This window comes from Ochotona curzoniae, unplaced genomic scaffold, assembly GCF_017591425.1.
Source record: "Ochotona curzoniae isolate NIBS_2020 unplaced genomic scaffold, NIBS_Ocur_1.0 contig_908, whole genome shotgun sequence".
In the NCBI taxonomy this organism is placed as follows: domain Eukaryota; kingdom Metazoa; phylum Chordata; class Mammalia; order Lagomorpha; family Ochotonidae; genus Ochotona; species Ochotona curzoniae.
In genome coordinates, this window is record NW_024466607.1 from 17,999,511 (window position 1) to 18,023,720 (window position 24,210).

At 44.6% G+C, this 24,210-nt stretch overlaps 1 protein-coding gene and 1 pseudogene across 1 annotated transcript in view; one reads left to right on the forward strand and one right to left on the reverse strand.

The window, feature by feature from the left end:
- Positions 1–24,210, forward strand: part of CACNA1D (calcium voltage-gated channel subunit alpha1 D) — a 419,352-nt gene that overhangs the window by 21,326 nt on the left and 373,816 nt on the right. The gene's annotated exons all lie outside the window — the stretch shown is intronic.
- On the reverse strand, positions 7,275–7,451 carry LOC121166177 (annotated as a pseudogene).

The window sequence follows — 24,210 nt, forward strand, 5'->3', positions numbered from 1 at the left end:
CATTCACTCATTGGTATGTTGCCTGCAGCCTGAATCTAAGGAATATTACCTGTTCTGTCTTGGAGGAGATCTCAGTATGTATTATCTGAAGGGGAGGGCATAAATTATGCTTTGCCACCCAATCAACATTAACCTAAATGATAGTAGAGTCCCCAGCTTCTCTTGCACATTAAAATAGTTGCCCTTCCTGTGATAAAAGAGGCTGAACTAGGTCAGGAGTGGTCCTTTTTACTTTGTTTAAGAACAGGAGAAGGATTAAAAATGGATGAAGTACCGCCTAGAAACGATCTGTTACAGGCGGGTAATCAAATACGTGCGTGCCTGTGTCTTCCCAGACCGCTCCAGGCTGGTTCTCCTTCCCTCAGGGAGGGTCTTAGCGTGACCACTCTCTGCTGGCAAGGATGAGGATGGACGAGCCAAAAGGTTTCTCTACGCACCTCCAGAAGCTGAGGCTGTAAAAAGGTAATGTGGCCGAGTGAACCAAGTGGAGTCTCTGTTCTCCTGTTCTGTGTATTCATGATTTTGCTTCACTTTAAGCACTGAGAATTATGAGGAGTGAGATGAAAAGGATGTGGCATTAGCAATGCCATACAATGTCGATGTCTTTTTGGGGATAATTGTGCAAGAAACACAGGATGGGTATTTTTCTATGAACTTTTCCGGCACTAAAAGCTGCCAAAATTGTTTCTTCACTCAGCTCCACCTGATATCAAAAGGTTGTTTGTTGATGTTTCTTTAATCTTTCAGATCCTTCTCTGTCTTCTTTTCTGGAGAGGGTGTTTTAAAGCACATGTGCTTGGGTGATATTTAATGCTGGAACATACAGTGGGACTTTGGCAATTGATGCTATTTGGTTTTAAGGGTGTGGGGTGGAAATCAGGGCTGCTTATTTGTAAATGTTCCCAAATCGTGCATTCCACATGTATTAATTATTCTTCAAAGGATGTTTTTGTGTAGAGAAATTTTGTTTTCTCATTCAGTGACCCCCCTTTTCCTATCTTTTTCCATTGATGGCTTTTCATTCTTCAATAATGAAACAAGTGAGAATATACGGTCTCAAATTTTCCATTTCTTTGTTTTGAGCTAAGTTACCTTCTTGTCTAGTAAAGGTAACAGAAATAGGTTTACTCCATGAAATATGATCATATAGGTACCTTCTGTGTTCCTACATTTAAAGTCATCTACTGAAAACTGAGGCTTGGGAGGAAAGAAAGCCTATTCACAGTTTAAACTAGCAGAATGTGTGTGAACAAAATGCTTTAACTCTTTAGCCAGTGAAGCCCACAGGGTAAAGGACTGTCACCTACAGAACATAGCCAAGGTGTCTCTTAAAAGCCATATTACACTAAGGAAACAGATCCTTGTGTTTTTGAATCCCATTTGGTTTAAAATCATCACCAGATAGGTATGTATGGGACACAAAAAACTTCCTTAAAATTTACACCAAAAATAAGGAACAAATCTTTGAGGAGTCAGTACTTTTTCCTCCAAGAAACATTTAGGCAGTCCCGTGTGTGTGTGTGTGTGTGTGTGTGTGTGTGTGTGTGTGTGTGAAAGAGAGAGAGAGAGAGAGAAAGAGAGCCAGGTCTATTAGAAATTATTATGATTTTCTGGACAAGTTTTTTTGTAAATATAAATAAACAATAAAAGAGGTCAGAGTTACCACCACTAAGGAAGTAGGCAGTTCAGTTTTGTACAAAGTTTCTCCTTTCGTACTTAATCCAGGACAGAGGAAAGATGTTTATTCTTTCTTTCTTTATTTTTAAAGATTTATTCTATTTTTATTGAAAAGTCAGATATAGAGAGAGGAGGAGAGACAGAGAGGAAGATTTTCTCTCTGATGATTCACTCCTCAAATGACTGCAATGGCTGGAGCCAGCAGCCCAGATCCTCTTCCAGGTTTTCCACGCAGGTGCAGGGTCCCAAGGCTTTGGGCCATCCTCGACTGCTTTTCCAGGCCACAAGCAGGGAGCTGGATGGGAAGCAGGGCTGCCGGGATATGAACCAGTGCCCATATGGGATCCTGGCAAGTGCAAGGTGAAGACTTTAGCCACTAAGCTACTGTGCTAGGCCCTATTCTTTATTTTAAGGATTTATTTATTTTGAAAAGCAAAGAGGGAAGGAGATAGAGAGACTGAGAATCTTTTGTCTGCTGGTTCCTTCCCCAAATAGCAGCCAGGAACCTGGAACTCCATCCAGTTCTCTTGTGTGGATGGCAGGGACCCAGTTCCTTGAGCCATTCATGATTGCTTTCCCAGGCACATCGAGGGGGTGCTGGTTCAGAAGCAGAGCAACCGGGACTTGAGTTGGTGCTCTGATATGGGATATGAGTGTTGTGGGTGGCGGATTGACCTGCTCTACCATAACACCTGAATGGAAAGAGTGCTCCGATCCATGAAATGACAAGGCCTGCTTCCACAGAGATGGAGCCAGCCCTTCAAGTGTCTATCCTGTAGGCAGCCCTTAGGCTGTCAAAACCCATAAACAAGTGCTGATGTACCCAGGGGGCCTCAGTGGTGGGGGCGCATGTTTCACCTGAGCTACTCCCTTCCCTCAGCACCTACCACGGTAGAGGTTTCTATGTGGTATGGGAGATAGTTTTGTGAAGGTTTGTGCAAGGTCATGAAACTGTACAGAAAGGAGAAATAGGTAACCTGTCCTTAGATTTCTTGATAACATAGGAACTTCACTAACTCTGAGCTTTGTGGCTGGTGCCTGCCTTGCATCGAGTCTGGCTGCAGACCTGCCTGACTTCTTCCTGCTGGGCTGCTCACACTCATGGTACAGGATTGGCCTTCGGATTTGTGCCTGGCTTCCCCTCCTGGGCAGGTGGGATGCAGAATACAGGAAGCTCTGTCTGGGGGCTGGTGATCCATCCTGTGAACTGTCTGGGAGCCTTTCCTCTCCTCTCTGTTGTTTGTTTGCTTTTAAAGATTTGTCAGAACCCCAGTCGTAAAGAGAAATGCAGGTTCCATGGTGTGTCCACGGAGTGCATGTGTCAAAGCTGAGCCTCCTCAGAGGTTCAGACGGAACAGTGGACAGCATATCCAGGTGCATATGGAGGAAATGGTGGTCCATTGGAACCTGCAGAGGACACCTGGTACCACAACAGAAGATGGAGGACAGAACAAATGGATCAACCACCCCAGCCATGTGTAGGCAGTGAAAATCTGGGCAAACAGAGTCTTTAAGGTGAACTATGTCAGTCAGTGGATTCTGGAGAGATTTAATTGTTCTTGGAATGGCAAGATTGGCAGCAATTCAGAATTGTTGAACTATCAAAACCACTTGAGTAGTGCACTCGGAGCATGCCCCATGTCAGGTACCCTGGGATGGGGTGGGAGGCTGTGTGGGGCTTTTCCCTTTATGTTCCTCACCCCAGATAGAGAAAAAAAATGTGGAAACCATGGTCTTAATCACTTTCCTGTAGCTCTTATCCTTTGTGCCATAATCAACTATATAAATCTGTGCCCTAATCAACTATATAAATTATATATATTTATATAAACATATAATATATATAAAGGTTTGTTTGAAAGTCAGAATGAGAGAGAGTGGAAAGGCTGAGAGAGCAACAGTTCTTCTACCTGCTGGTTCACGCCTCAAATGGCCATAACAGCTGGGATTTATCCATACTGAAGCTAAGAGCCAGAGACTTCGATGTGGGTCTAACACCATGGATGGCAGTGGCCAAAGTACTAGGTTCATCATCCACTGTTTTCCAATGCACATTAGTAGGAAGCTGCATTGGAAACAGAGCAGCCAGGAATTGAACCTGTGCTTTGAAATGGGATGCCAGAGTTGTAGCTGATTAGCTTAACTCTTTGTGTCATGCTGCTCCCCCCCCCTTTTTTTCCCTATACCATTTCTCTGTTTATTTACTTTTTCCTAGACAATTAGGAATTAGGAAAGGAAGTGAACAGATGGAAAATTGGTAATATAAAGCAGAATTAATAAATATTTATTTATTTTATTGGAAAAGCACATTTACAGAGAGAAGGAGAGACAGATCTTCTGTCTACTGATTCATTCTCCAAGTGGCTGCAGTGGTCAGAGCTGAGCCAGTCCAAAGCCAGGAGGTGGCAGCTTCTTCTTGGTCTCCCACGTGGGTACAGGGTCCCAAGACTCTGGGCTATCCTCTACTCCTTTCTCAGGCCACAGCAGGAAGCTGTATGTAAAATGGAATATCTTGGGATATGAACTAGTGCCCATACGGGATCCTGGCACATGCAACGTGAAGACTTAGCCACCGAGCCATTGCCCTGTGTATAAAGCAGACCTTGGAGTCCAGTGCTAAATGTCCCAGGAAGGAGTGCTCAGAGCAGCTAAGAGAGAGCTCAAGGTTCCAACAGGCCCAGAAGAGAGGAGATGCTGAGGCCTGTTGTTCTTTATGCTTTTATTTTAGAGAAAATAATATGGAATCCTATGAGGTTTATGTTCTTGAGCAATTTTTCTTAGCACATTCTTAGAATATTTTTTCTCTCCATTTGTTATGATATGCTAAAGTAGCATCTCCCTGAAAGCTTGACACCCAATAACTGGGGCCAGAGTGATGGTGCAGGGGGTTAAGCTGCCAGCTATGTCACTAGTGTCCCATGTCAGGATGCCAGTTCAGTCCCAGCTATTCTATTTCTGATCTACATTCATGCGAATGCATCTTGGAGGTAGCAGACAATGGCCCAATTATTTGGGCCCCTGCCACCCAAGTGGGAGACTAGGCTTGAAATCCTGATTCCTGTCTTTGGCCTGGCTCAGACTTGGCTGTTGGAGCCATTTTGTGAGTAAATCAGTAGTTGGAAAAATCTCTTGTGTCTTCACAACCCACCCTCTGTGTGTTAGTGATTTTTTTTTTTTTAAGATTTATTTAGTTTTCTTGGAAAGTCAGATTTACAGAAAAGAAACACAGAAAGATTTTCATTTGCTGATTTACTTCCCAAGTGGCCACAATGGCTGGAGCTGAGCCAATCTGAAGCCAGGAGACTCTTCCAGGTCTTCCAGGTGGATGCAAGGTCCCAAGGCTTTGGGCCATCTTCGACAGCTTTCCCAGGTCAAAAGCAGGGAGCTGGATGGGAAATGGTGCCGCCAGGACTAGAACTGGCATCTAATTGGGATCCCAGTGCATGCAACGCAAGGATTTAGCCACTAGGCCATTGCACCGGGCTTGTCACTGTGTTTTTCAAGTCATTCAATTAATCAGTCTTCAACTTTGGTACTGCTATTAAGATAAAAAGACACCCAACATCAGAAAGTGACACAATCTTAGCTCCATCATGTAATGGCTGGCAACTTGGTGGGAGTCACTTAACTCACTATCTATTTTCTCCTCTGAAAAGTATGGGGCTAATGATACCTACTTCCCTGGCTCACAGATAGTGAGGCATTTGCCCACATGAAGGAAAGGCAGGTAAGTGACCATGGTGTGTTGCCTTACCTGTGTAAGCGCTCATTTGGCACCAAGGCTGTCTTCCCTCCTCATGGGCCGTAACTGCAGGATTTCTTTGCTGAGTAGAGGACGAGCAGCGTGGCGCTTGGCAGCTTGTGGAGAGTGCTGTAATTTTGCTGCCAGGCTTGTCTCTGAAATATTGACCAGGCTTCTTGGAACATCCAAACCTGGTCCTGCTGGTGGCCATCCAAAGATCCTTGTCTCTGGAAAATGGATGGCGGCACCTCAGTTCACACTTGCTGGTACCTTGCCACCCATGATCTTCGAAAACCCTAATGTACAGGTCAGCTGTCCAGAGAATGAAAGGACAGCAGAGTGTAGGGCTGGAAAGTGCTGAGTCCAGGCTAAGAAGTGAGGACATTTGTTAGCCAAGGACAAGTGCATATTGCTAGGTAATCAGAAGTTCCCCAGTGAACTAGTCCAGCATAGAATGCCAGCGATTTTTCTTATGTGTATTTTCCTGGGTGACCTGACAGCCTGTAATAGTGCGGTCATATGGGACCAACACCACTGGTGACACTTTTGTTCTCTCTCTCTCCTAGCAGACAGAGTCGGAAATGGCTGCCTGGACTCGATTAATTAAAACATTGACTGAGAAAGAGGCCCCTCTCAAGGGAGAGCCTGATTTTGGAGCTTGTTCTGAGCCTGGAAATCAGAGAACGGAGCTTGCATTATCACAGGTTCCCTAGCAAGCTGAATATGTCTCTTTAAAAGTTAAAGAGAATTTCCAAGTGAGTGAAGTACACACTTTTAAGTTTTGCTAGCGTATGCTCCAGGGTTCTGTTAAAATAGCAAGGGTGATAACAATGGTAGATTAAGTCAGCACCTGGGATGTCCTCATTTCAGCTGGGAGTACGTGGGTTCCACTCCTGCGTTCGGCCTGTCACTCCTGCTTCTGCCAAGGTGCACCGGGGGAGGCAGCGGTAGGGGCTCAAGTAATGAGACTCCTGCCATCAATGTGGGAGACCTGGGTGGAGTTCCCGGCCCCTGGCTGCCTGGGCGTTGTGGGCATTTGGGTAGAGAGTCAGTGTGTAAAAGAGATCTGTCTCTCTGCTTCTCCAATAAATAAAACACTTAAAAGAATAGTCATAGTTAATGACAAAATCTTTCTAGTTACGTCAGCAGATCCAAGCCAAGGATATATCTATATGTAACCCCCCATCCGAATCCCATCCTCCATGAAATCCTCTTTTCTGACCTCTGCAGCTAGCACTAAAAAAGAAGTATTTTCTTTCCTTCCTGTCCAGCGGGGTCACTACCTGGGAAGTCTCAGGGCCTCTGGTCTCAGCACTTGTGGAGAGAATGGTTGATTTTCATTCTTTGAGAGATGTGGATGGAGTAGGAAGAGGAAAGAGAAGATCTTAAAGGTGATAAAGTGACGGAATTGTTATTTCCCTGTTTTTCTTACCTTGTTGCTAAATGGTGAAAAAAAGGAACATGGAAAATATTTGAAAGTAGCTTTTAAATGCTGTCAGTGACTGGACTCTCCTGAAGAGTTGCCTTTGGAAACGACAGGTGGGGTAGTCACCTGGTGTAAAAGGAGATCAGGGCTGCTATGGTGTGATGCCTGCACCCTGTATGGATGCGGTTTCTGTCCTGGCAGTTGTGATTCGGGTCCAGCTCTCTGCGAACATGTCTGGGGAAGGAGTAGAAGATGGCTCAGATGCTTGAATCCCTACATCTGCCGAGGAGATCCATAGGAAGCTCCTGGCCTTGGCCTGGCCTGGCTTTGGCTGCTGGAGTCCTCTGGGGGAGTGAAACAACGGTTGGGAAGATTTCTGTAAGGGTGCCTTTCAAATAAATCATTTCTTTTTTGTTTTTATTCCACCCAAGGGGGTGCACCGTTCCTGGAGGTACAATATGCAGAGTAGATGGAATAAACTCCTATTCCAACTCCAGGCTGCAAAAACCCATTTCATATATTGTCTTCCAGTAGAGGACGTATCAGTTATTAAACTGATAAAAACAGAGAGTATACTTGATCTTAGCCAAAAGGCAGAGAAGGAAACTAAGGGCTATTTTACCCATTTGAAAGAAAAGCTGATACGATACTGTTACTTAATGATGGTGCTAAATGTAGACTCCAATTCCATGGACCTGAGACTTTATAAGAAAGTGGTATTGTTCAGAGCTGGCAGTGTGGTGCAGCCTGCAAATACAAACACCAGTGGAAGTATTGGCTATTCCCCTTCTGGTCCTGTTAACGTGTCTGAGAAGGCAGTGAACAGTGGCTACCAACAAGGGACACCAGGCAGGAGCTCTGGTCTCTTGGTTCTGGTGAGGCCCAGCAGCCCTGTCCTGACTGTTACAGCCATTTGGGGGCGTGAACCAGAAAATCTCTCTTTCTCTGTCTCTCCCTCTCTGAAACTATGCCTTCCTAATAAATACATTAATTAAAAAAGAACAAAGGTAATCATGTAAGATACCTAGACGTGAGAACCCAGGCCCCTTCATACCCACGCACCAAGTTTACACAAGCATGCCCATGAGTGGCCTGTGAGCTTAACCCAGTGTCATCAGCACCCTAGGCCACCTGACCAGCACCCTGCAGGGCTCCCCACCTCTGGGGCTTATGGACCTGGCACCTACCCACAGACGGGCCCAGGGATGGACTCCCTGTCCCCAGGGCTCTTGGACGTGGTCCCCACTGTGCAGTTGGGCCCAGAGACCCGGGCCAGGAACCAAGGCCTGAATTTTTATTTTATTTCATTTTCGGCCTCAGTAATGACTGAGCACCATGTTATCACTGAATAATCTAGGTCAATTCTTAATTTAAATATCTTTTTTTTTTGGTGAATAACATTTTTACTGGAAATCTTAATTCTGTTCTTTCTAAAAAGTTTGAAATTGACCCTATGCTAAGACATGCTGAAATAACCAGTCAGGCAGTGAAGATTTGGTGAGTGTTAAAAGTTGGAGCAAAGTCAGAATGCTCTATAGGGTGGGGGATAAGGTACAATGGAGTAAGCTGCTGCCTGGACCAGCTGCGTCCCTTATCTTGTTGGTTTGAGTTCAGCTCTCTGCTCGTGTGCTTGGGAAGACAGCAGAAGATGGTCCAAGTGTTTGTGTCCCTGACATCCAAATGAGAGGAGGAAGTGTTTGTTTATTGTAAAGGCAGATTGGCAGAGGGAGAAAGGGATGGAGAGAGAGAGATCTTGCATCTGCTGATTCAGTCCCCAGATGACCACAGTGGTCCACGCTGGGCTCGCCTGAAGCCAGAATCTAGGAGCTTTATCTGGCTCGCTCTGTTTGTGTCGATACATCTAGATACATCTAGAAACTGGAAACATCTAGTTTCAAGTGTTTGTGGCTTCCATCCTTTGTGGGAGGGAATGTCTACCTTTTAGAGAATGTGATGGAAGCTGCTCACCCATGTGTGTATGCACAAACACAAAATCCTACTTCTAATATCAGAGCATTCAATGAATTTCTAAAAAAAATAGATAAAAAGTAACTTATTTGTGCAGACATAATTCTCTGCCCCTATTGGAAGTCTTAGAACAAACATATAGCTATAAGATATATAATTTGATCATGTAGGATTTTAAATTCCAATCCAATGATTATGAAATTATTTCACAGAGACATTTTATTTAAAAAAAAAAAGACCCAAGCTATCGTGTCTTAGAGTACAGGATAATCCCAGTTAATTCACTTGAAAAACTCCCTCAGCACTCTCGCGCTGTGTGCAAGACCAGGGTGCTCTGCTTGGCTGCTGGGGGCTGTGGATGGGAAGTGTCGCCTGACCGCCACTGGGAGGCGCAGTGTTACAGCGAGTGACGGGAAAGCGGCGTCTGTGGTTACCCGGGTTACCTTCCACCTCCTAGGAGACAGCTCAGTTAATTTCCCTTTGGGTCAGTTTTGTTATCTGCAGAATAGAGATGTTCTTTCCTCAGCGTGTTCTGATAAGGCTAAAATGTAACCGACAGCAAAACGCTTTTTAAAGAGTGCACTCTGGCCATTAAAATAAATGCGTTGACAGATGCGGCCGAGATGTATGAGACTTCAAAAAGCGCTTGGAAAATCGGGTCTTTTCGTGCAGAGATTTCAGAATGTTTTTGCACAGAAATAAATTGTTTTTAACACATTTTTTTTAAAAAATGAATTTTAAAAAAATATCTTTGTATTAACCAAAAAGAGTAAAATGTGGGGGAACAGCCTATGTTTTTTTTTTTTTTTTTAATGAAAAACTAAAATTTTGGCGACAGGCTCGTTTTTCTGGTTTTTGTCTTGCGATATCAAGAGACAAGAATACAAACAGAGCTCCTGTGTGTGGGTTCACTCCTTCCGTCAGTGCCCATGGCAGCAGGGCCAGGTTGAAGCTGGGGGTCAAAGATGATTTGAGTTTCCCACACAGTGACGGTTTCCCAGTTGACTGAACAGTCACCACTGCCTGCTAGGGTCTGCATTCGCAGGAACTGCAGTGTGGAGCTGGAGCCAGGACTGAATGTCTTCACTACTGTCCAAATGCCCTCCTCGCCAGGGGGCAGTTAGCTCTCCATGCGTTTTCCAATACTTGGTCACTCAAGCTAGAGGCTTGGTCAGTTACTGGTTTGATTTGGGGAAGTGTGAGACTGGGGGGGGGCAATAAAATTTGTTTCTCTTTCTGAGATATTAGTAGTATCTTGTTGATGATCAATAGCCCGTGCATTAATTCCATAGTGCTTCCAAAGTGGTGCCATTCTAATGTTGCCATTTCCTTTTCATCTGTTGATGGGGAAACATTTCACTCTCCCAGTGACTGCAGTGGCTGAAGCTGGGCTGATCTGAAACCAGGAGACAGAAGCTTCCTGTTAGTCTCCCACATAGGTGCAGGTACCAAGGGCTTCAGCCATCCTTCCAGGCCATAAGCAGGAAGCTGGATCAGAAGTGGAGAAGCAGGTTCATGAACCAGTGCCCATATGGGACGCCACTCTGCAGGTGGAGGCTTAGTTCACTCTGCCCCGGCGCTAACCCCTATCATTTGCTATTTTTAAAAAAGATTTATTTATTTTTATTGGAAAGGCAGATTTACAGAGAGAAGGAGATGCAGAGAAAAAGATCTTGCATGTGCTGGTTCATTTCTCAAGTGACTGCAATGGCTGGAGCTGAGCTGATCTGAAGCCAGGAGCCAAGAGCTTCTTCCAGGACTCTCATGTGTATGCAGGTTCCCAAGGCTTCTGGGCCATCCTCCGTTGCTTTCTTAGACGATAGGCAGGTAGCTGGACGGGAAGTGGAGCAGTCGGAACATGAACGGGCGCCCATGTGAGATCCCAGGGCCTTCACCACTGAGCCGTCATGCCAGGCACAGCTCAGTGATTTTCTTCTTCCGTTTGCTCACAAAACTGTGTAGTCATAATTTTTTAAAAATATTTTGTTTGAAAGGCAGAGTGACAGAGAGAAAGAAATCTTCTGTTGGCTCTCTCCCCAGGTGGCTGCAACCATCGGGGCTGGGCCAGGCCGAAGCCAGGAGCCTTGTATTCCCCTGGGGTCTCCTACGTGAGTGCAGGATCTAAGCACTGGAGCATCTTGCACTGCCTTTTGGGCATGTTGTCAGGGAGCTGGGTCAGAGGTGGAGTAGCTGAGGGATTAGTGCTGTGGTCCAGCAGATAAGGCTGCCACCTGCGATACAGGCATTTCAAATCTGCCTGCTGCAGTTCCAATCTAGTTCCCTGCTAATGTTTTTGGAAAGTAGCTGACGATGGCTCAAGTGTTCAGGTCTCTGCCATCCAGATAGGAGACGTTGATGAAGCTCCTGGCTTTTGACTGGCTTAGCCTTGGCCATTGTAGCCATACGGGGAATGAATTACTGAATGGAAGATCTCTGTATCTGTCTCTCTCCATGTATAACTCCGACTTTAAAAACACATAAATAAATCTTTTAAAATTTGTTTATTTAAGATATGTTTATTTTATCAGAAATGCAGATTTATAGAGAGAAAGAGATACAGACAGAAAGATCTTCCATCTGCTGGTTCACTCCCCAAATGGCTGCAACAGCTGGAGCTGATCCGACCCAAAGCCAGGAGCCTGGAGCTTCTAGGTCTCCCCTGTTGGGAGTTCCAATGTCCCAAGGCCTTGGGCCATCTTCTGCTGCTTTCCCAGGCCACAAGCAGGGAGCTGGATGGGAAGTGGAGCAATTGGGACACGAACCGGTGCCTGTATGAGACCCCTATGCATGCAAGACGAGAATTTATTCCCTGAGCCATCACAATGGACTTTATTCACTCATTCATTCATTCATTCATTCAAAGAAGAGGAATAGCTAGTACAAGAGGACTCAACTAGTGCTCCGATTTAGGGTGGGATAACACTGCACCACAACGTGGGTCCCCCAAGAGCCATTTCTAATCTGAGAACATGTGCAGCACTTCGTAAATCAACCCCATATCCATCAGCAGTTACTCTCCATTTCTGTCCTCCCCACGCCCGCTACTGATGCTCATGCATGTACTGCCCAGCTCTGTGGACTGCTCCAGTATTCTACACAGGGAACCCTGTGTGTGAGTTCAGGGTACAAGCACTTGCTGTGACTGCCCTCCTCCTCTCTCTTGTGTTCTTCCTACTTTCCTGGGGACATTTTTCAGTCTTCTGAAAAGTTTGCATCGTATCTCCATGTCCTCTTCATTTTGGTGAGTTCCCAGACCTTGTCTCTGTTCTTCACCCTCTTGCCCCTAAAGCCCTCTCTAGTCTCCTGTGCGTGCACCATCAACTCCTGCATTTCTGTTCCTCACCAGGACTTCTCCTTTGAATGCAGAACTATCTGTGCATCGCAAAAACCATTATGTGCAAATGGAACTCCTGAGTCTCCACACCCTCCTGCTCTCCAGTTTGCTCCTGCCATATCCCTCCCCCGAGTTGCTCAGACTCAGAACTCAGTTTTTTCACTTCTCTATTTTCTTTACCCCCCACATTGCATCTGTTAGCAAATCCTTTTGGACCACTCCTTCAATAACCTGTCCAGAGTCCAGCTGCTGGTTTGTTTTCCCAGATATCCCCCTTGTCGAGGCCCCGTCATCTCCTGTTGGAAGAGTTGTAATTAACTCCTGCTTGCTGCCCCTGCTGCCACCTCTCTCCAATATGTCCTGAGCAGCTTGACAGGTCATCTGTCAGCCTAAATCAGACCACGTGTGTCTGCTGCCCAGTCGCTCAGTGCTTCTGCACGTTGTCCTGAGTGGTAGCCAGAGTCCTTCCAGTGTCCCTCACTTTATCACACCTGCTGCCTGCTACTCTCTACCTTAATGCCTCTGAGTCAGCCGCACTGGTTTCCTTGCTGTTATTCCTCATGCATACCCTGTGTCCTCCAGGCCTTTGCACTTGCTGTATTTTCTGCCTAGACAGTTCTTTCTCCAGAAAGTTCCCAGCCTCCTCTTTCAGTTCTGTGTTCTTATTACCTAACCAATCAGGCCCCTCTCAGCACCTTGTTTCCAAAAGAAGCAGGCACTCAGTCGCTTCCTCACATTCCCTGTGCTACTTTCTCTGCTGTAGCTTTTCCCACAGTGCCATCCAATATGCTTTCCTACATATGTATACTTGCAAATGTGTGCAACACATGTCTTCCTCGTGTGTCTTTGGGCATCTTCCCCACTCACTCAGGGCAGCTTCCTGAAATAGGAGCCTTATTTTGTCCTCTGCTGTATTCCCAGGGCCTAGAGTTGGGTGCATCTTAGGTTCAGTGTATGGCTTCTTACTGAGTCAATGAGCAAGATGTCTAACTACCCCAACAGAGGTGGCAGGAACAGAACTTTTTTTTTTTTTTTTAAAGATTTATTGTTATTGGAAAGGCAGATATACAGAGAGGAGGAGAGACAGGGAGATCTTCCCTCCACTGATTCACTCCCTAATCGGCTGTAATGGCTAGAGCTGTGCTGATCCGAAGCCAGGAGCCTGGAGCCTCTTCCAGGTCTCCCACATGGGTGCAGGGTCCCAAGGCTTTGGGGTATCCTTGACTGCTTTCCCAGGCCACAGGCAGGGAGCTGGATGGGAAGCAGGGCTGTTGGAATTAGAACTAGTGCCCATATGGGATCCTGGCAAGTGCAAGATGAGGACTTTAGCCACTAAGCTAATGCACCAGGCCCAGGAACTGAACTTTAAAGCATTGTTTTTGTTGTTTTCTGCTTGGTGTGATTTGGCAAGGTGTGCACACCTGTGAGATATGGTTTCGTCCTCACATATTTTGATCTCCCAACCATGTCTTTTTCAGCCTGGCTTAGAACCTTCTGTCCCTTGGGAAGATATGCTAAACAAGTTATGAAATGTGGTTTTGAGGGTTAGGAATTACTCTGAACAGCCAAATGTGCTAAAAGTGTTGTCACACAGATTAGCACACACCAATAGGCTGACATTGGCTGAAACGATCCTGCTTGCTACAAGTAGAAATGAAAAGGGACTTCAAAATGTAGTCCCAAGCAATCAAATTTACAGAATTGGAAGGACGGTTTTTTTATCCTCTTTTTCCTAGACCCCTCTTTGTGTTTCTTCTGTTCTCCCTCCATAGCTTGAAGTCTTCATTCAAGTCTTCATTCCTCTCTTCCTCCCTTTCTGTTCTTCTCCTTTCCTTCTTTCTTTTGTTCCCGAGATAGGATGCCAAGGGCCAGAGAAACAGGACAAATCTTCAGGGTTACACAATTAGTGGTAGAATTACAGCCGAAACTCAGGTTTCCCAATTCCTGTTATTTGACATTCGAGTGCTGCCCTCCCAGCATGCAAAGGAACAGGAACTGTCCAGTGAATTGTCCTGGAGAAGGCAACTGCTTAGCTTGAAAAGCTCGGTGCCACTGGACAAGAGTTTTGCCCAAGAGATGGGAAAATGAACATTTCTTAGCATTTGTGGCTTCTGGTTTGTCTCTTTAATCCTTTAGGTTTCTCCTTAGGTAGTTTATCCTGAGCTCAAACTGTCATTTGTTTATTTGCTTGTTTCTATTTTCTATGGATAAGAGGGGCAAAAAGGATCTCACAGAAAATTACGATGCTTAAAAGATGACTCAAAGTAATTTTAACATGTATTAAAATTAATAACAGATGACATTTGTTGAGTGCATTGTATGTGATAAATGCTACTTATACTTTGCATAAGTTATTACATTTAATCCTTGTAGTCTCGAAGGGAGGCACTGTTATCGCCGTGGTTCAGCGGCAAAAAAGGGAGGCTTGGAGACATTAGCTAACTGAGATTTTTTTCGGGGATAGATATAAATAAATAAGTAAATAAATCTTCAAAAATTATATGTATATATAATATTTTTAAAGATTTATTTATTTGGAAGAATGATGGAGGTGAGGCAAGAGTGAGAGAGTGAGTGAGAGAGAGGAGAGCGTGCCTTGCATCTATTGGTTCACCCTTAAAATGCCACAACAGCCAGGGCTGGGCCAGGCTGAAGCTGAGAGCCTGTACGTGTCTCCTATGTGGGTGGCAGAGGCTTGAGTAGTTGAGCTAACTTCCCAGGATGTATGTTAGCAGGAAGCTAGATTGGGAGCAGATTAGGTGGGAATTGAACCAGCACTCTGTTAGGAAGTGTGGATATCCTGTTGTGCTGTACCAGCTCCTTCATATATGATTCTTAAAAAAAGATGTATTTATCTTTATTGGAAAGTCAGATTTACGGAGAGAAGGAGAGACAGAGAGGAAGATCTTCCATCTAATGGTTCTCTCCCCAAATGGCTGCTGTGGCTGGAGCTGAGCCAATCTGAAGCCAGGAGCCAGGAGCTTCTTCTGGGTCTTCCACGCGGGTGCAGGGCCCCAAGGCTTTGGGCCGTCCTTGACTGCTTTCCCAGGCCAAAAGCAAGGAGCTGGATGGGAAATGGAGCAGCCAGGACACAAACTGGCACCCATTTGGGATCCTGGCTCATGTTAGGCTAGGACTTTAGCCGCTAGGCTATCATGCCAAGCCCATGTGTTTTTCTTAATATACACATTCCATGAACCTTTTGCAGAAGCTGTGTAGAAAATGCTAGGCTTATTTTATAAAACAGCCTTGTAATTCCTCAAAAATATTAAAGCCGCACTATAAACCAAGAATGTCATGTCCAGGTGTATCTTCAGTAGAATCAAAAACATTCACACAAGTACTCATGTCTGCCCACAGCAGCAGTATTATAATAATCAAAAGGAGGAGGAGCTGCTTTTGTGGTACAGTGGGTTAAGCCACTGCTTACGATATCAGCATCCCAAATTAGAGCCCTGGTTGGCGTAGCCCTGGTTGGAGTAGCATATAAGGTGATCTGCTTCAAATCCAGCCCTCTGCTTACAGGCCTGGGAAGGCAGCAGAAGACAGCTCAAACACTTGGATCCCTGCCACCAATGTGGGCGACTCAGATGGAAGGGAACCAGATGGGGTGAAGCAGCAGATGGAAGATCTCTCTCTTTCTTTCACTCTTTCAGTTAAAGAAATGAATTTTTTTGTTGTTGTTTTTAAAGGAGGAAATACTCAAGTGTCCATCAGCTGACGAATGGGTGAACGCACTGATATACATCCCTACAATGGGATATTATTCAGTCATGAAAAAATTCCGTAACATGTGTGAACCTTGAAAACAGGATGCTAAGTGAGAGAAGCCAGACAGAAAAAGATCGCATGATGTAGGACTCTATTTATAGGAACTATCCAGATCGGCAAATCGATGGGGAATTACACGATTGATCACCAGGAGGAGGTGAGCAGAGACGCTAGGGAAGGCTGTTAACAGGACAAGGGTTCTTTTTGGTGTGCTAGAAATATTATGCAATGAGTGGTGAAGGCTGTACAAACTCTATGAATATGCTACTGAATTATACATTTTAAAATGGTTGAAATGACGAATTTTTCTGTTATGTGAATTTTATATCAATCCAAAAGAACATTTTACAAGCTTTCAGTGATACATATATTTAAAATGTCTTGCTCAAATTAAGCTTCTGAGCTCTCTATTGCAAGTGAGGTTTGCTGCTTTTTCTCTTCTGTCGGGGTTCAGTTTTGAAGCGGCTCTGGGTCAGGCTCAGGATGTGTACTCCTTGCGTTGTATCTGATTGTTGCGTTGCAGCTCTTTTGCAACTAGTTTTGTAGTTTTACCTTCAGCAGGTAGGAAGCTTGGCCAGTACTAACCTTGGGTCTATATAATAGCCAAAAAGTCTGAGAAATTTAACTTAATAATCTAGCTGGAGGAATTAGACTTCTAGAGGCTAGGATTTGTGGTTACCTTGTTGGAGAGAGAGAAAGATAATTTGGAAGGCAGCCTATAGAGGTTTCTGCCGTGCTAAATATAAGCTAGCGTTGGGCCTGGATGCTGGTTATGATTGAGTTTGAACTGTGGAAATTCATGTAGTGATCTGCTTATAGGAATACACTGTTCTGTTTGCTATACTCTGAGATCAGGTTGGTAGTTCCATGCAACCTCCAGATCTTGGTATGATTAACTGAAGATCAGAGTTCTCTGATTTGACATGCATGGCAGATGACACTCAGCTATGATTGTCCCAGAAGCTTCTGTTTCCTTGGACAGAACCAGGTGCTCTCAGAGCTCTGCCATCAGGGTCCTGTCCATCTCACTGTCTTCTAACACTTGTCTCCAAGGGAAAAGTCATAGCTAAGCTGTGCCTCCTGTGAACCGGGGATGTTGGGATGTAAGCTGCCTGGATGAAGTGGTGCTCTGAGTCAAGAACACATGGTTGGGCAGATGTGTCTTGGTCCTTACTCTGTCACCTGTGTCAGACAACCAGAGGTTACCGTGTGCATCTTCTTTCTATACAGAGCCAGAAATGCCACTGTAGAGATACAGCACATTGATGCGGCTGGCTTTCTGACGGGCTTTGGCGCACAATACTGCATCTAGAGTAACTGAGGCCAGGAGTGGGTGTTTGGCACAGTGGCTGAGGTGCCACTCAGATAGCTCACATTCCATATTGTCCTGCCTAGTTCAGATCTTGGCTCTGCTTCCAATTCTGGCTTCGTGCTAATGTGCACCTGGAAGACAGCAGAAGATGGCTCAGGGACGTGGGTCCTTATCACTTATAGGGAAGACCTGGATTGAGTTCTGCCTCCTAGCTTCAGCCTGGTCCAGTCCTGGCTGTTTATGGGCATTTGGGGGAGTGAACTAGTGAACAGAAACTCCCTCTCTACCTCCGTCCTACTCTCCTTCTCTCAAATAAGATGAAAAATTAAAAAATAAGAATAATAAAATATTTGGTGTCAGGTATAGTTCAATGTTCGAAAGTTTTAGATACTCAGAAAATGACCCACTGCCTATAGTATGTGTTGTGTAAGACTACTAACAGCTCTTTGTCATCAAGCAACGGTGAGTCTTTTAACTAATGGGGAGATGACAACATGTAATTTCATGTCAGCTTAGATCAAGGCATGCTACCGAGACAGTTTGTGTCAAAATTGACAAAGACTTTTGATTCTTAGGGACTTTTGACCTGTTTCCTAGAGAACATGGGTCCATCTCAATTTTACCACTGAGCAAATGAGTCCATCTTTTCGACATGTATTTTGTGGACAGAGGTGCTGGTTGGGAAGGAAGGAATTTCACAATTAACCCAGGCTAAGGCTGTCAGTAAATGTAGGTGACCGAGTAGCAAGATGAAAGCGTTGAAGGGACGGTCACATCTGTGAAGCACACTGAGTTTTTGGATTCTACTTTCCCCTGCAGCACCTGCAAGGCTGCTGATGCTTGTTAGCGTTTTATTGATCACTGTAGCATGCTAGGGTCTTCCTGGAGCACTCAGCCATGACTAACTTTATAATGTGAAATTTCCAGAAACTAATATTTATTAAATTAAGATAATTATGGGGATGATAAATCTCACTTTGGCACATGTCTTGAAGAGATTAGAGTTGAATTCCCTAAATAAGAAGCAAAGAAAACCTTTCTTGGAAAACTGATTTGCTGTCATTGCAATTAACCATTCATGGAACATAAGTTCACTGTGGGAATGGCTCCTGAATGCTTCTATTCTGGAACACCTGTTGGGTTGAGGTTAGAGGAGAATAATGGACAGATTTCTTGTCACACTGGGAAGGCATGCCCTACAAGCCCAAGCCCAAATCTGGGTGTAAACTGATCAAAAGAAACAATAAAAAAGGGGCAGTTGTATATGGGACGAAGGTGATCTCCAAAGGGTGGATGTGGTTTATAAATGGATCCTACAGCTGGTGGTTGCGTTTTGTGCTGTAGTCATTTATGTGCACGTGTGATTATGTCACATTCTTAGAAATCTTATCTCCCTCTTGCTGCCATCACTGTCTTTTCACCATTACATTTCATTTTGGTTCATTCTTTTTGTGGTATTGTAGATGTTAGGGGAATAGAACCATGAAGACTTGGTCTGTACAGTTTACCATCTGTTGAGGCAGACAAGTAAGTTCAATAGTTGCATTCGGTGTAGTGGGCTAAGTCAACCCCTTTGTTGGAATAGTTGCATTAGGTGTAGTGGGCTAAGTCAAACCCCTTTGTTGGAATAGTTGCATTAGGTGTAGTGGGCCAAGTCAAACCCTTTGTTGGAATAGTTGTAGAGTGTGGTGGGGAGCACAGGAAGGGGCAGCTGAATTAGCCTTGTTAAAAAAGTGGGACTCAGGAAAGCGTCTTTATTAGAGATGCTGCTTTTGGCTTGGTTTTCTCTTGTTGCTTAACATTTCAAAAAATTTAAGTAAAATGCACAGATTGCAATATAGTTCAATGAATTTCTACAAATTTAAGCATCCATGTAAACACCACCTCCTCAAGATGCAAATTTTTCATTGCTATGGAAAGTCCCTTTGTGCTTCTTTCCAGTGAGTGCCTCACTCCCAGCCTCCACCAAAGAGGCAACCCAAATGAGCTGCCTTTGGACTCCAGGCCCATTGCTCTTGTTCTTGTAACACCAAATTTTGTACTCTCTATTGAAAATTTTTGCTTATTCAGAATTAACAACAGGTTAGTGGAGAATTCTGGAGTTCAAATACCCAACTCCTAGTCCAGATGGGGAAAATTTTTTTCTGCTTTGTTCTGAAGCATCCCTTAAACATCTCAGAATGGGCCGATTCTTATGCTTGGACGAATTAGTCTTCTTTCCACAAGGAGTGACTGATATAGTCAATGTATGGCTTTAAGAGGATCCCATATGGGTGCCCAGCGGCGTGGCCTAGCTGCTAAAAGTCCTCGCCTTGAACGCACCGGGATCCCATGTGGGCGCCAGTTCTAATCCCGGCAGCTCCACTTCCTACCTAGCTCCCTGCTTGTGGCCTGGGAAAGCAGTCCAGGACGGCCCAAGGCTTTGGGACCCTGCACCCGCGTGGGAGACCCCGGAAGAGCTCCTGGCTCCTGGCTTTGGATCGGCTCAACCATTGCAATCACTTGGGGAGTGAATCATCAGATGGAAGATATTTTTGTCTGTCTCTCCTCCTCTCTCTCTATATTTGACTTTGTAATAAAAATAAATAAATCCTTAAAAAAAAGAATTAGCGGGCCTGGCGCGGTGGCGCAAGTGGTTAAAGGTCCTCACCTTGCACACCCGGGATCCCATATGGGCGCCGGTTCTAATCCCGGCAGCCCCGCTTCCCTTCCAGCTCCCTGCCTGTGGCCTGGGAAAGCAGTCGAGGACAGCCCAAAGCTTTGGGAACCTGCACCCGCGTGGGAGACCCGGAAGAGGCTCCTGGCTTCGGATCGGCGTAGTGTCGGCCCGTTGCGCTCACTTGGGGAGTGAATCATCGGATGGAAGATCTTCCTCTCTGTCTCTCCTCTCTGTACATCCACCTTTCCAATAACAAAATAATAAAAATAAATCTTAAAAAAAAAAAGAATTAGCAATAGTTTCAAGATATGGTTCACATACCATGAAATTTACTTCTTGAAAAAATGTCATTTTCCTGTTTAAAAGATTTATTTCATTGATTTGAAAGGTAGAGTATAGAGAGGGAGGAACAGAGTGTTCTTGTACCCATTCGTTCAGTTTTCAAAGACTGCCGAGGCCAGGACTGGGCCAAGTCAAAGCAAGGCCATATGAGTGCAGGGGCCAAAGCAGTTGGGCCATTTTTTGATGTTTTCCCAAGCACATTAGCCAGGAGCTGGATCAGAAGTGGAGCAGCTGGGACTCAAACCAATATCCATATGAGATGTTGACATTACAGGTGGTGGCTTAACTGACTACACCATAACATTGCCTCTCATCTTGTGTGTGTTTTTAATGTGTTCTCAGATTGTACAGTCATCATAATGGAAGAAAAACTGTACTTATTAAACAGTTGCTTTCTATCTCTTCTGGATTTGCTAATCCTGGAAAGTGTACATAAATGGAGTCATATAATATAGGGTCTTTTGCAATTGGCTTCTTTACTTAACATGTGGTCTTCTCAGAAATATTCTTGTTGTAACATGTATGAGTACTTTATTTCTTTCTATTATTGAACCGTAACCCACAGTTTGCCTGTGATGTCTTTCACTGAGGACCTTTAACTTGTTTCCAGTCTTTAACTATTATGAATAAGCGATTCTGAACCTTTGTACATAAGTCAATTTATTATTTTGTTTCATTTTTTTACTTGTTGAGAGCCAAAGAGACAAAGAGATCTTGCTTCTGCTGATTCACTGCCTAAATGCTCACACAGCAAAGGCTGGGCCAAGGCAAAACCTGGAGCCTTGTACATCATCTGGATCTCCTAAGGGGATAGTATGGATCCCAGTACTTGCACCTGCTGCCTCCCAGGGTGCAATCAGCAGGAAGCCGCAGAGCTGGAACTCAAAATAAGGTTATTAAATATAGGATGCAGGTGTTCCAAGTAGTATCTTGACTGCTATGTCAATGGACAATTCCAATCTGTTATTTTGCATGGGAATGATTTCTCGTGTGAGGTTGTTGTAACAGGCTATCATGCTGGGTCCCATGGCTTGCAGTTTAAAAAAATATATATTTAATTTTGGTCCCAGAGCGATGGCTTAGCGGCTAACTCTTTGCCTTACAAATGCTGGGATCCCATGTGAGCACCAGTTCATGTCCTGGCTGCTCCACTTCCCATCTAGCTCCCTGCCTTGGCTCAGGAAAGCAAGTCGAGGACAGCCAAAAGCCTTGGGATGCTGCACCCACATAGGAGATCCAGAAGAAACTCCTGGCTTTAGATCAGTTTAGCTCCAGCCCATTGTGGCCACTTGGGGAACGAACCAGTGGATGGAAGACCTTTATCTCTCCTTCTCTCTGTAGATCTGCCTTTCCAATAAAAGCAAATAAATCTTTAAAATTTAACTGTTTTTATGCATTTGAAAGATAGAGGGACTTGAACAGATATCGATAGATGGAGAGAGAGAGAGAGAGAGAGAGAGAGAGAGAGAGATTTCTTCCCTTGGCGGGTGGCAGGAGCCTAAGCACTTGGGCCATCACTTGCTGCAATTAGAAGCAAAGGCAGACCAAACCCAGGCACTCGGATGCAGGATATGGACATCCCAAGCAGTGTTTTAGCCACTGAGCCAATGCCCACCCTGACAACTTGCTAATTAAAAAAAAAGATTTATTTTTACTTGAAAGGCAGATTTACAAAGAGGAGGAAAAACAGAGAGAGATCTTCCACTCACTGGTGCAGTCCCCAAATGGCTGAAGCAGGAGCTGAGCCGATCCAAAGCCCCAGAACTAGGAGTTTCCTGCAGGTCTCCCAGGTTCAGATGAGCACGGAGCTGGGTTAGAAGTGGAGCAGCTGGGGACATGAACTGACATTCATAGGAGGTGCTGCCACTGTAGACTGAGGATCAGCTGCCTAAGAGCCACCCCACAAGACCCTTAGCTTGATATTTTAGAGTTTAGATGGTTAAAGTGTTTTGAGGACAAAGTTCTGTTCTGTTCTGTTGGGAAGAAGTTGTTAAATTCACTTCTCCATATAATACAGTGATCTATCCTTTTATGCAAAAAACAGACAAGTGCCTAATTAAATAATGATGTTGACATCCAACAATTGATCAAATACTTCACTGAAGGCAGAATTTTCTGCTCCATGTTGGTGCTGGATGATGTCTGTGTTTGAAATGTCCTTTCATATTAATTCGTTATGTCATTGATCTCTTTCTTTGATTCCCACAAAAGACTCAGAAAATTTTTTCAGTAGTGAGGATTTCAAAAGCAGAAGCTGAAATGACACTGCAAAAGGAATTAAGTAAGACTCATTAGGTCTGTTGGAAAGAGTGTTGTTGGGTGCTGCTTCTTCTGACTGATTTGATTTTATTGTTTATTTGCTTTGGAAATGTGAAAGGGAGAAACATCAGTGTGAAAGAAACTTGTGGTTTTTAGGGCAAAGATGGTCTGCCTTCCTTTGAGATGCCTTAGTACAACACTGACCAGCTTATCTACCCTAATTTCTCTTCTTTTTTAAAAGGATTTTATTTATTTGAAGATTAGAATGACAGAGGTAGGTGGGGGATAGAGAAAGGAGAGAGGGAGAAAGAAGCAACCATCGCTTGGTTTGCTTCCTAAATGGTTACAGCAGAGCCTGGGTGAACCTGGTAGAAGTCAGGATCCTGGAGTTCCATTCAAGTTGCCCACATGGGTGGCAGGGATCAAGTACTGGACCATTACCTACTTATGTCCCATATACATTAGCAGAGAGTTGGATTGGAAGTGGAGCAGCCAGGACTTGAACCACTGCCCAAGTACAGGATGCAGGTTTTGTAGGTGGCAGCTTAACTTGTGGCCCGCCACACCAGCCCTGCCTATCTTACATTCTTCGAAGGAAACACTAAATTGAAGATTTGTGTATAAAATTACCTTGTTTTTCATACTTCAGTAAATGAACTTGAGTGAATAACCACTCTTTAAGCCTTAGAGTTTAATGCAGAATTTAAGGACATGTAGATAATGGAGGTAACCCAGAAAGAGGTACTGAATAAAATAACCCCCAGTTAATAGCAGTAACATATTAATATTGAGGATAAGAAAATCTGAATGAAATGTGGATTGCAGGAGCCTCTGCAGAGGACAAAGGGACAGAACCATAAACTATTTCTTGGAGTATTTTGAACTTCAGGAAGAAAGAATGTACCATGTGCAAATTGACCAGGTCATAGTCTAGAAACTTTCTTAGATTTTAAAGAAAAATCCAACTTTTAGGAATCAAGCTGGTGGAATAGGGTAAGGATATGTCCAAACATATGGAGAAACATTAGCCAGTGTGAAGCAGAGAGGGCACACTCCAGGAAGTAGGAGAGGACAGAAGGACAGCAGAGGGGCACCTGGAGACTGACAGACACAGGAAAGCAGCGGACACAATGGTGCAGTGTTACAGTGACCAATACCCCAGTGACATTCAGCAAGTGGTGATCTGAATTGCAGTGGCAGCTACAACTCCACCAGCAACAAGGTGGGAAGGGACATTCACAGGGAGCTCAGGAGGTGAATCCTTTCAAAGAACTGCTCATCCTGCTGGTCTGTTTGATTTGACCAGGAGCAGAGACAGAGTGGCAGGTCCCATTAAGGGCAGTGCAGAAACAGGGTGGATTTCACAGATCAGTCTGCCCCCTAGAGCTGAATTGGGCAACCATTTTGTCTAGAGACAAAGGCTATGGGGCAGGACTGCGCATGCATTGAGCTGGGATGAACTCATTTCTGGCTCAGTGAACTGCAACAACATGGGACCCTACAGGTTGCACCCAAGATAGGTCCTAGTAGTCCTAAGACCTGATGGCCAACAGATCAAGAACTCTGGTAGTGGCACATCAGGCTCCATTTTGTACAGTGTGGCAAAGGGTTTAACACTGCAGGGACAATAGTGCGCTGGGCTGGGAACGAACTCACTGAGCTCAGTGCATTGCATTGGTCCCACAGGAAAATAATACCAATTTTGGCATTCATATGGGTC